Here is a 14,311-nt window from a genome sequence, read left to right as displayed (position 1 = left end):
TTTTACCTTACCTTATTTGCTTTGATATTTTCTCATAAAAACCATATTATCAAAACACCACACATCTGTACTATTTTACCATCACTTTACTAAGCACTTCTGTGGAGAGTATATATGCATTGTTTACAATTCCTAGAAATTAAGTTCCACATTGCATCTCTCCATAATTTGAGGAACATGTGTGGTATGAGGTTTGAATTAAGCTTGAATAACAAGTGCTGCCTTGACATCTGGTAAAATGACAGGGTCTCAAAGGCCCAGCTGTGCTTAGCACCTGGAGTTCCCCTCAGATGAGGTCCCCTGGCCACACAAACCTCTATCATGGGACCAGGCACAGCACCTGCCTTCTCCTGAGTGTAGGCTGCAGTTTCCTGTGAGCCAGTGGAGCAGTCGTCCTCCAGCCAGAACCGGGGTCACTGCAGCCCCTGTTCGAGCACAGCCTAGTCCCCAGCCCTGGCCTGTCCACCCAGCTCCTGAGAGCAGCCCCAGCTGAGCCTCTGTGCCTAGTAAACTGCTGCCAACCTCTGTCCTGTGCTCACCGCCCTGTAACCCTTGGGCAGGGATGAAGAGGAGATGATGAAGCAACTGGCATCACGAACAGGCTCTGTGGACCACCAGGGACCCCTCCTTGGCTGTTGGGCGTGACCCATCTGGGAACCAACCCGTGTCTGCAGCCCACTTGGCAGCTCCATGCGGTTCTGCTCTCTCCACCGGGCCCTGTCCCTAAATTGTGCCTCCCCCAGGGGACCTATGGCAGGTTGGCCACACCTCACCAGAACTGCTGCTTGCTTCTGTCGTTGCTCATTCCCAGGCTCAGGCAGAGGGACCCTCACGCAGCCTGGGCAGGGACACAGGGTGCTGGCCTGCAAGGGCTGGGGGCTTCCAGCAGCAAACACAGGCTCTGCAGTGATTATGTGGGTACTTTAATTAAATCTGCCTACCATTACACCAACTAAGACATCCATTTTTAGTGATTCTAAGTGTACTGTTTTCTTAAATAAAAAAAATAAAAAATAAATCTATGGAACTGCACAACATGATAAGTGAATGCTGAGTTAAACTGGACTATAGTTATTATAATAATTATAATAATTTATGCTTTCATCAGTTGTAACATCCTCAAGGGGACTGTCATGATCAGTTTCATGTGTCAACTTGGTCAAGTGGTGGTTGGGTAAGTGCTGGCTTGTCTGTTGTGATGAGGACATTTCATAGAATTAATGATCATGTTGGCTGCATCCACAGCTGATTCCATTTGTAATCAGCCAAAGGGGCGTGTCTTCTGCAATGAGTGATGCTTAATCTAATCACTGAAAGCCTTAAGGAGGATTCAGAAGAGACAGGCTCTTCCTGTTTCGGCTGGTGAGCCTCTCCTGTGGAGTTCGTCCAGACACTACATTGGAATTGTCGGCTTCACAGCCTACTCAGCGGATTTTGGACTCTGTGTTCCTGTGGTCATGTGAGACACTTTTATAAATTTTATATTTGTGAGTGTTCCCTGTTGATTCTGCTTCTCTAGAGAACCCTAACTAATACTAATACTTGCCAATACTTTTTAATTATCTGCTTAAGATACTCTGGGATGTACCCAGGCATTACATGAAGCTATACAAGATGAAAGACCCTCATTCTTATTCTGGACACCCTGTGTTTGGATTGTTTAAATGATCTATCCAGACAGGTTGAGTTAGATTATGTGCTACAGAAAATTTAGGTTCTGGACAACATAAATCTTTCTTCCTTTGGTCTCAAGGAATAGATGAGGTTCTAAAGTATAAGCACTGTCTTCTTTACCCGTGTATTCTGAATTACCTTAATCCCGAACTGACCAGCTTAATTCTTAGCTCTAAATACCAGGTTATACATATATAAAACAACCTCTTACAGTCCAGAAATAATAATTACCACTATGGACTAAACGTGACTGCTGTAAGAGCCTACAAACAAGGACCCTGCTTTCTTATAAGTATTTTCTAAATGAGACTATACAATAATTGCTCTTTTGTTTCTGGCTTATTTTGCCTCACTAAATGTGTCACAGCTTCACTCACAATGTTGCATGCCTCATGACTTCATTCCTTTTTGTAACAGCACATTACTTGATCATATTTATACACCATCATTTGCCAATCTACTTCTTGGTCAGTGCATCCTTCAGCCACCTGCATTCATCAGGCATCATGTATAATGTCTAAAGTCAACAGCCCATCCACACTCCTAATTTTAGATAATTTTATTGTCCTCAAAAGAAAGATAACCAATTGTGCTGGTTTGAAAAGATATATGTACCCTAGAAAAGCCATGTTTTAATCCCAATCCTATTTTGTAAAGGCAGCATTTCTTTTAATCCCTATTCAGTACTGTATGTTTGAAGCTGTAATTAGATCATCTCCCTGGAGATGGGACTCAATCAAGAGTGGTTGTGAAGCTGGATTAGGTGGTTTGTCTCCACCCTCGGGTGGCTTGATTAGTTTACTGGAACCCTATAAAAGAGGAAACATTTTGGAGAATGTGAGAGATTCAGAGAGAGCAGAATGACACAGCCATGAGAAGCAGAGTCCACCAGCCAGCGACTTTTGGAGATGAAAAAGGAAAACACCTCCCAGGGAGCTGGAGAGGAAGCTAGCAGATGGCATCATGTTTGCCATGTGCATTTCAGCATTCTAGTATCCCAGCAGCTAACAAACCAGAACACAATTAAACACACCCTCACCAAACAGAAAGTCTAATCCCCTCCTTATCTCTTGTCCCTTTCCCCATCATTTACCCCAGTGTTGCTGTGGTACTATTGATGCTTTCCTGTTAAACAGCCCATAGCAGCAATAGCAGTTGTCCCCCATACCCCAAATTTATACATTCTTCGTACAAGACTCATACCTTTGCAGCAGTTCATGCAAGAATTTATTTATATTTGTAGTGTCAATCAGTGGGACACATAGGTCTGTACAACCCCTTTCAATCATGTTCATCTTCATATGGTAATATTACTTCTAGACCCACTAGAGAATCACCTTCACTCTTATCTATTCCCTTACATTGGAGCTCAACCTCATTGGCTAACGATTCACCCATCTCTAGCTTCTGTGTATCTCTAAGTCCCCTATATTCTATATTATAAGCCTCTGATTTCACCTTTACCACGGTCATAAAAGTGGAATCCATTTTGCATTCCCACAAGCAGTGCATAAATGTTCCAGTTTCTTCATATCCTCTCCAACATTTGTAGTTACTTATTTAATAGCAGCCATTTTTATAGGTGTGAATGGTATCTCATTGTAGTCTTGATCTGCAGTTCCCTTATGGCCAGTGACAATGAGCATCTCTTCTTGTGCTTTTGAGACATCTGTATCTGCTCTTCAGAAAAAATGTCTCTTCATATCCTTAGCACATTTTATAACTGGGCTCTTTTGTTGTTGAGTCATATACAGGATATCAAACCTTTATCTGATGTGTGATTTCCAAATATTTTCTCCCTTTGATTTGGTTGCCTCTTCACCTTTTTAACAAAGTCTTTTGAGGCACAAAAGCATTTCCTCTTGAATTCCCATTTATCTATTTTATCTTTTGTTGCTCGTGCTTTGTGTGTAAAGTTTAGGAAGCTACCTCCTATTTCTAGGTCCTGAAGATGTTTCCCTACATTTTCTTCTAGAAACTATGGTAGTATGTTAAGATTTGTCAGTAAAAATATTTTTTAAAAAGTCTACATAACTAAGTAGTTAAAAACAAGGCTGTTTAAATAAATTGTTTGAATTTTTAGATTTTTAAGATGACTGATTTCACATGTAGCTTAAGATGGAGATTCTATTAGTGCTGTCAAGATCAAATTAATGCAAATAAAGTACTTAACTTTTTTCAAAACTTTGTGAGTCATGTGGTGTCTGAAGGCACTGAAATAGCTTCTGCCTGAATTCGGTTTTCTTGACCCTTCCAGAACTTGATTCTTACCACACATTTTCAGTGTGTTTAAGATTACATTTCCCCACAGTCCCATGAGCTGTGGCTGCCCCAGGGTTGTGTCTTTCCCCTTGGCTTCCTTCTCAGTTGGTGGCAGCAGTTCTTCACTCAAGGGTCCCAGAAAGCAAGGGCTCCACTGGACGGCTCCATCACACTGCACTGACATATTCATGGGAGCAACTGGGTCGGAGCAGAGTAAGGCTTTTCCACGGGCTTTTTAGCAAAATTTTGTGTTTGGGAATCAGACAGTCAATGGAATAGAGAAGTGAAATTATATTATTACTGAAATTCCTTTATGTAGATGACTCTGTCCATTCAAGAAATAGGACAAAGATTTTTTAATCAGCCATACTCACACCTGGATTCTCGGAATTACCCATGAACATCAAATAGATTTATTTATTGTGAAACTAAAGCATATTTACAATGATACAGGTGAACTTGGTAAAAACTCATACATTACCATAGAGTAAAATGAGAAGCAAAATATTCTCTCACTACAGACCACTAGTCCTTGTGACTCCCTTCAGCATTGGCATTCTGTTTCTTCTGAAACATTCCAGAAACATCCTATGCATATGCAGAGACACAAGCATGCAAACTCTTGTTTTGTTTGGATGTTTTCACACCAATGGGACATGGTATATGCAGTATTCTGCACTCCTTCATTTAAATAATCTGGATATATTTGCATACCTCCTATGCAGAACCAGCTTACTTATTTTAAAGCACTTCTTGCCTCTTCAACCAAGTCTGAATGAGATATAACACTGGCTGTTTTGAAGAACCAGTGGTGTAATTCTTTAATTTTTGTGAATTTTTAAAATTTATAATTACAAAAGGATTTTTAGCTGATTCCCATGATTGTCCACGAAAGTGACACAATGAATACTATATCATAGGTAATTACAGAAAGATTGACAAAAATGAAGGTCTCCTGGCACTTGAAAGTAATGCAAAGAACAATCCCTTGGATCAGTATATCCCAGAATTTACACGTGGAATCTGTAATGTCTGGGTGTGGGTATGGACAGTCCTCATGGGCAATATCAACACCCCCCAAATTTAGCTTCTGATGTCAAGACCAATGATGTCTCACACACACAACAAGTGGGTGGGAAAAGACTTACTCTTCTTCTAGTAAATCTTTCAGGGGAGAGCTGGTGACTCTCAAGCAGACCCAATGTTGACATGGGACTGAGAGGTGACAGGACTGGGGTTTATGGTGGTTAGGGGGTGAGTGTGGGGTGAAGATTCTTGTGGCAGCAGGGCCCTGGTTTGATCTCCTGCCTGCACCAAAGGGGGAGCACCCAGATTTTCTTATCAATTTCCCAATTCCCTCCAATTGCACAGGAACAACATATCAGGTACAAAAAGACTCCCAGATAGCTGATCATTCATCTATGACCAAACGGATAAGACATTTTGTGGTACAGAAATAACGTACAATTTTTTATGTAAATATACTGTTGTGTGTATACAAATATGTTCTATTATCCAAATTATAAAATGAAACTTCTCCCAACTCATAGTCCAGAAAAATTCCAATCCATCTGTAGTTCACTGAACCCAACATGTCAAATGTACTAGTCCAGAGGTGAACTTTCCAGTATCCACTGTTTGGAGATGGTGATATTAGAGTATTGGTGTGGAAAGATTCTCTACAAACACCTAAGACCAATTCACCTGTGCCTCTTACTTCTACTTGCCAAAAATGTCTTCCTGCATCAAACCCCCCACAACTCCAGACAGCTTGGTAACAAGTAAATGCCTTGGTGTAATGAAGACATTTTGGTTCCATCTTTTCAAAAATGGCAGTTTTTCAATCTTCTAAGATGATAAGGTTTGGGTGGGCAGTTTCAGAATCTAGTGTCAAATCTACCTTAAATATGCTCATCATTTTATGCAGGCCAAAATATTGCAGAGAGAGATTAAAAGTGTCCATCTCTAATTCACATGAAAAGACTTTTGGGGATTTTAGGTTTCCATGCCTGTTGTGGATATCTTCAATACCCGTCAGCAAATCCAGGTCTGCCTGTACATACTTCCCTGTCATTTCAGCAAACAGATTTTTCAGTGTGGATAGATGGCATGAAACTTGGCCTTGGTTTTCAGTTAGCTTATCTTCAACATTCTTCTCTTCACTTACAATCCTGCTATGAGTTGCTCCCTGCTCCTTTCCTAGGAAACACTTAAGTTGTTCAAATTCATAGTTTAATTCCTTTCTCCACTTTCCCATGTCCCCTTTCAATTTATATGATTTCATGAGTTGGATTGTACTATCCTTTTCAGCACCTTCAGCATTCCAGAGGTTCAATGTAGCTTTTGAGCTTCTTCCTGTGACTGGTCGCAGCTTGCTCAAGGGGCATCAGGTGGTGACCCTGGTGGTCAGAGAAGACCCTGCCCTGGGAACATAACAGCACCAGGTCCTGTTCACAGAACAGGGTCAGGACCCGGTTGTGTTTCTCACACAAGGGTTTCTCTTCCTGAGGTTTCCTCTTGCTTCTCCTGGGGGGAAGTTGAGTCACAATTCCTGTCATATGGGATAATTGGGTGTTCCTCTTGAAGTTCCCACTGGGGCAGTGGTGGAGACAGATGGGACAGGAGAAGATGCCGTGAAGCTCTTCCTAGCACTGGTGGATGCAGGAGCCACAGAAGTTGTGGCCTCAGTCAGTGGTCCTAGGGTCTCTCAAAAAATCCAGGCAGACGGCGCAGCTGGCCTCTGCTTGCAGGTCAGTCAAGGAGGCTGCAATGCCCATTGTGCAGTGAGGGTTTTCTGTGGGAGGAAACTCCATTCAGGAGGGTCTGGTTCTCCAGAAGCTGTGAAAATGAGAAGCTGATGATTTCGCAGCATTCTCTCTTTCCTGTATGGCAGAATAAACAATATTTTAAAGGTAAACATTTTTCACAGTATGTCTCCACCCCATTTCACCCAAACCAGCTTCTCTGTATCCCTTCTTTGGGTCCCTAGGTTTCTTTCAGTCTCCTGATTCTCCTTCTCCTCACAACTATCCCAAACACGTCTCCTATCCCCTTCACCATCCTTGAGTCTACTCCCCAAATAAGTGAAAATCTCCCAAATTGAAGTCAATTGAGAGCATGGTTAAACTAAGACAGAAAAGACATTCTGGTTCCATCTGGTTCTGTATCACCAACGTTGATACCCAGGCCTCATCAGATGGGGTGGGGTTGGGAGGGATAGGGTAGAGGGGTTGGTCCTCCCACACTTTTGGCAATGCAGGGAAACAACAGAAAACTACCGTCACTTTCCATTTTAGTTCTGTGTCAGCATGAACATGAAAACAGATAAACCACCAGGATCATTTTCTTTAAATAATAGTAATTAGATGTGGCACAGTTTGAAGAATTTCTGAAGTGCATTTGCATTTCACTTCTTTGCTCTTTACGTTCAATTTTAGATTCGCTGATTATTCCCAACACTGTACACAGAATTTGATTAGAGTTGGACAAACTTTCTTTCAAGACTTTGAAACCTATAAAATCCTGTGATTTTCACCAAAATTAATTCCACATAGATGACTGCAAGGCACAAACTGAAGTGTATTTACATATAAAATTTTAAATATAAAAATATAGAATAGAAATATTTTTTATATATGCACATATAAAATGCACGTATGAAAATGTAAAATATAAAAAATATTTCCCTTTAATTAATAGCACAATCACATGCAAACGTTTAAATAAAGAGTGCATTGGTTAGAAATGAGGATGAAACAGAAACGAGTCAGCGGCTGGCACAGGATAAGCGCACGGCACACCACCTCCCTCGCACACCACCTCCCTTGCACACGCCTCCCTCACACCCAGGAGAGCGAAGACATGTGTCTCAGGGCCGCCCCCGCGCCGGCCTCCCGCTGCACCCGCTGCTGGCTAGACAGTCTCTCCAAGACTCACCACCCACCGCCCTTCGTCCGTAAGCCCCGGTCTCCCTGAGCACCTCGATCCCCTTCCCACCCTGATGGGCTGTAATGAGCCCCTCGCAGGTCTGCTTGGTCCTTGCGCTACGGCTCCTGGACCTGAGCCCTCGCCCGGGCCGCCACCTGTGGCCCGAGTGTTCACCTGTGCTCAGGGGGTGGCTGTCTCCGGGCAGGAGCTGTCCTTGGTGCTGGCGGCGCTGCCGGGACCACCCACGGGAGAACTGGGGTCCCTTCCTTCTGTGCAGGGCAGACCGTCTTCCTCGGTGCACGGGGGAGAAGGCGAGCCCGGCACACGGCCCAGGCTCTCGGAACCGTCTTGGAACGCAGCCGGAGCAGGCTCGGAACTCCGCGGGAAGCTTCTTTCCTTCCTCTCATTGGCAGAATCAAGACGCAATCGGCCTCTTTCCTTCGTCCCATTGGACAGAATCAAGAGCAATCAGACTCTTTCCTTCGTCCCATTGGCAGAATCAAGAGCAATCAGCCTCTTCCCTTTGTCCCATTGGACAGAATCAGGATGTAATTAAAAATTAAGAAAAAGATGTGATCAGCACCCGGAAATAACAGGCTCCTGGTGATGTCTCCCATCTACCTCTCTGATTGCATTATCTGCATCTTGGACGTTGCCACCTACTCTTCCAGTGAAGTTTTCTCGAATTTAATCAGTGACCTAATCTCAATTCCTTAAAAACTTTGTAAAGTCCTCCCTTTATTTTTCTCAAGCATAAAAGACCAGTGACTTTGCTAGCCATTCTTGGCTTGCTTCTTTTCAGGCTCTTTAAATTCTGTCAGCCACTTAGAGGTGAATCTTAAAGAGCTGGCCTATTGCTTAGTGTTTTGGATTCACAAACTCATATTGGTAGTTCTCAACTCCCTCACCCAACCAGGCAGCAGATAAGCTTTTCTCTTCCTCTGCTTATACTGGAGGTGGGGTTTTTGTAGGAATATTGAAGGACGGGTGGTTTGATGACTGGTCAGTGCCAGTGCAGACATAGGAGCTTCCTTAGGTGGGATGTGTGAGAGCTTCTGCTTATGGGGAGCCCAGATATGTAGCGTAAAAAAGCCCACCTACTGACACTGCATTTTTAAAAAACTCACCCATAGCTCATGGTTTCACCAATTACTCAAGTGATGACAACACCTGAGTCTCCAGCTTTGTATGGATATATGGTAAATATAATGAATATTTTTTTGTGTGAAATTTGTAGATTATTCACTTAACCACATTATTACCTCTGATATTTTATTTTAAATTTGTTTTATAAGAGGATATCTCATTCCCTGAATTACTGTGTTATATACACTATGTCAAAAGCTTCACCAAACCTCCAATTGCATCTTTATAACAGACCTCTAGTTAATGATTTTATCTCACATTACGGAAGTGAAAAGTGACCCTTAGAATGGGTACCTTACTCAATCTCACAGGTTCATTTAATCGTTTCTCTCTCTTTAAATAGCCCTCCATGTCTCTATCAAAGCACCTAGCAAATGTGATGGTATTATCAATTGATACGGTAAATAAATATCTGAGATTATACTAAGAGTAACTATATACTAAGAGTAACTAAGACTAACCATAAAGTAGCACTGTGGTGATAAGATACTCAATACCAGCAACATTTATATGAGAATTGAAATGATCTCAATGAGTCAGATAAACCTGCATTAGGTCGTATTGCACCTCAGACAATGAATTTGAGTTTGTGACTTGAATATTCTAAACTTCATCTCTGTAAATGTAAAACTGGATCACAATTTCTATTGCACAAGGAAATGTGAGAATTTAGCTGAGAGTTATGTTTGTGAACTACTGAGGAAAGTCATGAGAAAATAGGAGTTTTAGTTGCTTATTAAAGTTCCCAATAGAGGATATCAAAGAAATCCCACATCCTCAGATGAAGGAAAGCACATTAGCTACTGCTGGCCATTCCAATCTTCCTCACAACTTGCTACATTTGACCTTTGCGGCCAACCCTCTTTTCATGGTCCTCTTATCACCCCAGCCATACCTGAAAGTCCTCAGCCTTTGAACATTATTCTTTAGTTCTAGCCAAAAATGGTAGAATGCTCTGAAATATTTCCAGAGACTGCCAATCTACAGTCTCTCCCTCAATGTCAATTATCACCATGCTCTTAAAACCATCAGTATACTAATGTCTCCAAGCTACAATGTCACTTGAGTTTCAGACTGACAAATACCAAGTGTCTTTTTTGACATCTCCATCTAAGCATATAGGACATATCTCCAAGCTTCAAATGTCCTAAACAGATATGTGATTCCCTTTCCCCAACCCAGATCCATCCCACTCGCCCCTTGAAACTCTTCCTTTCACAGTATCCTCCAACTCACTTTAAGGTAGCATTCAGAGAAAAAGCTAAGAAGTCAGCAATGTTGTCTTTCTCTCACCTTTACATCAGCAAATAATGTTTTCTTCTAACTATATACTAGTAGTTGTTATTCAGAAATTATTACTTGCCTGTGGCTATATTTTTGAAAATAATTATCCTCTACTGTTATATTCTGTAATATTTTCAGATGAATTGATATGACTTACGAAGTTTTTGTAAAAATGATATAATGGTTGTGCAACGAGAATAAAATACTGATGAAACAAAATTGATGATTGCTGACACTGTGTGTTAGGTCTATTGCGGGTATATTAAATGATTCTCTCAACTCTTCCACGTGTTTGAAGTTTTCCGTAAGCATTAAATAAGATGAACTTTATTGGACTTAACACCACATATTCTGTGGGCTCTCAATAGCTCTTCTTCCCATCTTCTCACGCAATATACAAACCCAGCTCTCGTTGAGAACTCTCCTCTTTTTACAACCTAGGTCTCAGGTGATTTCTATGTCTGTGATACTCAGTCTCTTTTAAAGACTGAAAACTATGGTAAAAGATTGATAAAGAAAACTTTTCAACGACATGAAAATTAGGACTTCACACCTGTATTGATTGGGTCATGAATTGGGCAGCACCCCATCCAAATAATCTAAGGGAGACTGGAAGAGTGTTAAGACAGGGAAGAGTCTTTATGGACAGGCCTATGCGTATAAACTGTTCTAATGGCTGTGCCAGGGTTTTGTCCTTATTCGGCCAATGTCGGAGGGGCCAGGACACACAGAGATAGCAGTAGCAGGCAGACCGTGATTGGGTGGCCTTAGGCTGCAGGTTTTGGGAAAGCCAAGCACTCACAAGAGGCAGTGACTAGGGTAAGTAAGTTTCAGTTTGCCGGCCTGGGGCTTAGCACAAGCCACTCTATCTGGGGCCTATGCACATTATTTAACAATTTTCCCCTTTTGAGCCAGCTCTAAGCCACTGAGAGCTGTGATCAAAGTTTAATGCATAGGGATCACTCTCATTTATCGCTTGGAATTTCAGAATAGCAATCACAGGTCACAATTTTGCTTTGTTCTGTTTTTTCCTCTTTTTTTTTTTGTTCTTGTTACAGAGAAATCATTTTCTGATTTACTGGTGACATGGTGTGCCCATTTAAAACTCTGTGAGCTGTAAAATATCCACTGTTTAGAGAATGCTTCTAAGCAAAGTTTCTCACGATCCATATAAGATGAAATCAACAAGATCAGAAAATGACCCTGAGAAAGGTCTTACCTGTGTAGCTATGAGGCCCGTTTAATTGTTTTATGTAACTGTCTTGACTTCCCCAGAAGAGTTTACCCAAGTACAACAGACTTCTCTTGTTCATCTAACTTGCAAGCAAGCACAACCCTATTGTCTAAACGAACCTTAACTCATGAGTCGGGTGAACATGGCTGAGCAGCTGTAGTTTCAGTGGGAGAGTCAGCAAGTTTCCACTCTGACCAACAGATTCATAATCACGTGTTCATCAACACTGACCACAAGCAAAGTGTTCTAGTGTGCAAGCTGCTGGAATGCGATATACCGGAATGGGAGTGGCTTTTAAAAGTAGAATTTATCCCCCCCGCCCATATCCCGTAGGTCCCGCCCCCGGCCCGCAGGTTCCCCACCTTCCCGCAGGTCCCCCACCTTCCCGCAGGACCCCCACGTCCCGCAGGTACCCCCCCCGTCCCGCAGGTCCCCCTCCGTCCCGCAGGTCCCCCACCTTCCCGCAGGTCCCCCTCCGTCCCGCAGGTCCCCCACCTTCCCGCAGGTCCCCCTCCGTCCCGCAGGTCCCCCTCCGTCCGGCAGGTCCCCCACCTTCCCGCAGGTTTCCCCCCACTTCCCGCAGGCCCTCCCCCCGTCCCGCAGGTCGCCCCCGCCCGCAGGACCCCTCCATCCCGCAGGTACCCCCAGTCCTCCAGGTCCACTCTCTGGGCTCCACCCGCCGGCTCGTTCTCCGCCGCTTCTTCCGAGTCCGCGTGGGTCGTGGGTCCCGCCTGCGCCGCCTCTCCGGTTCCCGCACCGCCGGGCTGTAGATCCTTGGCGTCGGTGTCGCAGACTCGGCCGCCATGCGCGCCTCCTGCCGCTGCCGCTCCGCAACAGCCCTCCGCTTCCTCGCTGTCTCGCACCCAGCAGGGTTTCACGGGCTATCACCTGGCCCGCCCTCCTTTCGGACGCGTGCCATCAGTCTCCGAATAGGCTCGGCTCCCTCTACTAGTCCCCGTCGCTTTTCGTCACTATCCGACAATTTCCGCCATTCTTCGCAGCCTTTCGTCACTATCCGACAATCTCCGTCACTCTTCGTCACTGTCCGAAAGTTTCCGTCACTTTTCGTCACTGTCCGACAATTTCCGCCATTCTTCGTCACTATCCGACAATCTCCTCCATTTCCCGTCACCTTTCGTCAGTGCCCGACAATCCCCGTCATTCTCCGCTGCTATTCGCCATTCTCCGCCTTCCTCCGCCATTTCCCGTCTCCTTAGTTGTTTCGACAATCTCCGCCGACATTCGCGTTCTCAGACAATACTCCTTGACCAGTAACCTCTGGCATTTTCGTCGCCTTTCGACGTTGCCCGACAATCTTAGCCATTCTTCGTCGCATTTGGTCACTGTCCCACAATGTCTGTACTCTTCGTAACTTATCGTTATTATCCGACAATCTCCGCCATGTTTCGTCATTGTTCGACAATCTCCGCCATTTACCGTTGCCTTTCCACGTTGCCCGACGATCTCTGCCATTCTTCGTCAAATTTCGTGACTGTCCGACAATTGCCGCCATTCCCCGTGGCTATCCGTAGGTGTCGGCCAGTATCCTTCATTCCCCATCTCCTATCGTAGGTGTTTCGGCAAACTCCGCCGACTTTCGTCGTCCTCTGGCAATCGTTGTCCAGCAAATTCCGCCACTTCCCGTGGTCGTTCGTCACTATCCGGCAGTCTCTGTCACGTACCGTCGCCATTCAACCTTAGGGTTAGGGGTAGGATTAGGGCTTAAAGTTAGGGCTAGGGTTGAGGGGAGGGTTTAGGGTTAGGGCTAGGGTTTAGGGTTCAGGGTTAGGGATTAGGGTTTGTTTTGGTTAGGTTTAGGGTTTAGGGTTAGAGTTAGGGTTAGGGTTAGGGTTAGGGCTAGGGCTAGGGTTTAGGGTTTAGGGTTTAGGGTTTAGGTTTAGCGTTCAGGGTTAGGGATTGGGTTAGGGTTTTGGTTAGGGTTAGGGTTTAGGTTTTAGAGTTTAGTGTTTGGGGTTAGGGTTAAGGTTATGGTTAGCGTTTTTAGGGTTAGGGTTACGGTAAAAAATTGCTTATAAGCGAATGGAACTGGTGTATCAATGAGCTCTGAAAACACGTTTACAAGCTGTTCTCAAATTTTACAGGAAACATTGCCTTGCAGTACTGTTTTCCATTAAAAATGTATGTAAATGTGTGGAGTTATTATTGTTACTCGGTTTTGAAACAGATTTATGTTAGTGTTCGGCTAAGGGTTAGGTTTAGGGTTAATGAAGGGATAGCATTGGTGTTAGGTTGTGGCCTAGAGTTAGCCTTAGGCTAGGGTTAGGATTTGGATTATGGTTAGGGTGGGATTAAGATTGGTGTGAATCTTGGTGTTGGCTTGGGTTTGTTGTTGGTTTTGACATTGTTGTAGGATTTGGGATAGTGTTTGTGTTAGGTTTAGATAGGGTAAGGTTAATGTTAGTGTTAGATTAAGGTTAGGGTTAGGGTTGTGGTTGTGATTGTGGTTGGGGCTAGGGTTAGGGTTGTGGTTGTGATTGTGGTTGGGGCTAGGGTAGGGCTGAGGTTAGGATTAGTGTTGGGGTTGGGGTTCATGTTCGGTTTGCGGTTAGGGTTGGTGTTGGGGTTAGGGTTAGTTTTATGGTTAGGGTTGGGCTAGGGTTAAGGTTTGGGTTAGGGTTAGGGTTAGGCTTAGGGCGAGTGTTCGTGTTGAAGTTAGGCTTGGGGTTGATTTGGGAACTAGGTTTAGAGGTTGGGATTTGTACTGGTGTTGGGTTGTTTTGTTTTGCTCTCCCTATTTATTTTTATTTCATATGTTTTACTCGT

At 43.8% G+C, this 14,311-nt stretch overlaps 1 long non-coding RNA gene across 1 annotated transcript; it reads right to left on the bottom strand.

Annotated features, from left to right (window-relative positions):
- Window positions 1-2,815: 2,815 nt before the first annotated feature.
- On the bottom strand, window positions 2,816-12,964 carry LOC143647103 (uncharacterized). Its single transcript, XR_013157859.1, has 3 exons — window positions 12,170-12,964; window positions 8,038-11,788; window positions 2,816-6,818 (listed from the first exon to the last, which is right to left on the bottom strand). It is a non-coding gene; the product is annotated as an uncharacterized LOC143647103 (long non-coding RNA).
- Window positions 12,965-14,311: the final 1,347 nt, after the last annotated feature.

The sequence above is a fragment of the Tamandua tetradactyla genome, chromosome 9 (genome assembly GCF_023851605.1).
Source record: "Tamandua tetradactyla isolate mTamTet1 chromosome 9, mTamTet1.pri, whole genome shotgun sequence".
Classification (NCBI taxonomy): Eukaryota; Metazoa; Chordata; class Mammalia; order Pilosa; family Myrmecophagidae; genus Tamandua; species Tamandua tetradactyla.
Note: the sequence above shows the minus strand (reverse complement) of the source record. Positions and strands in the feature narration are given on the sequence as shown.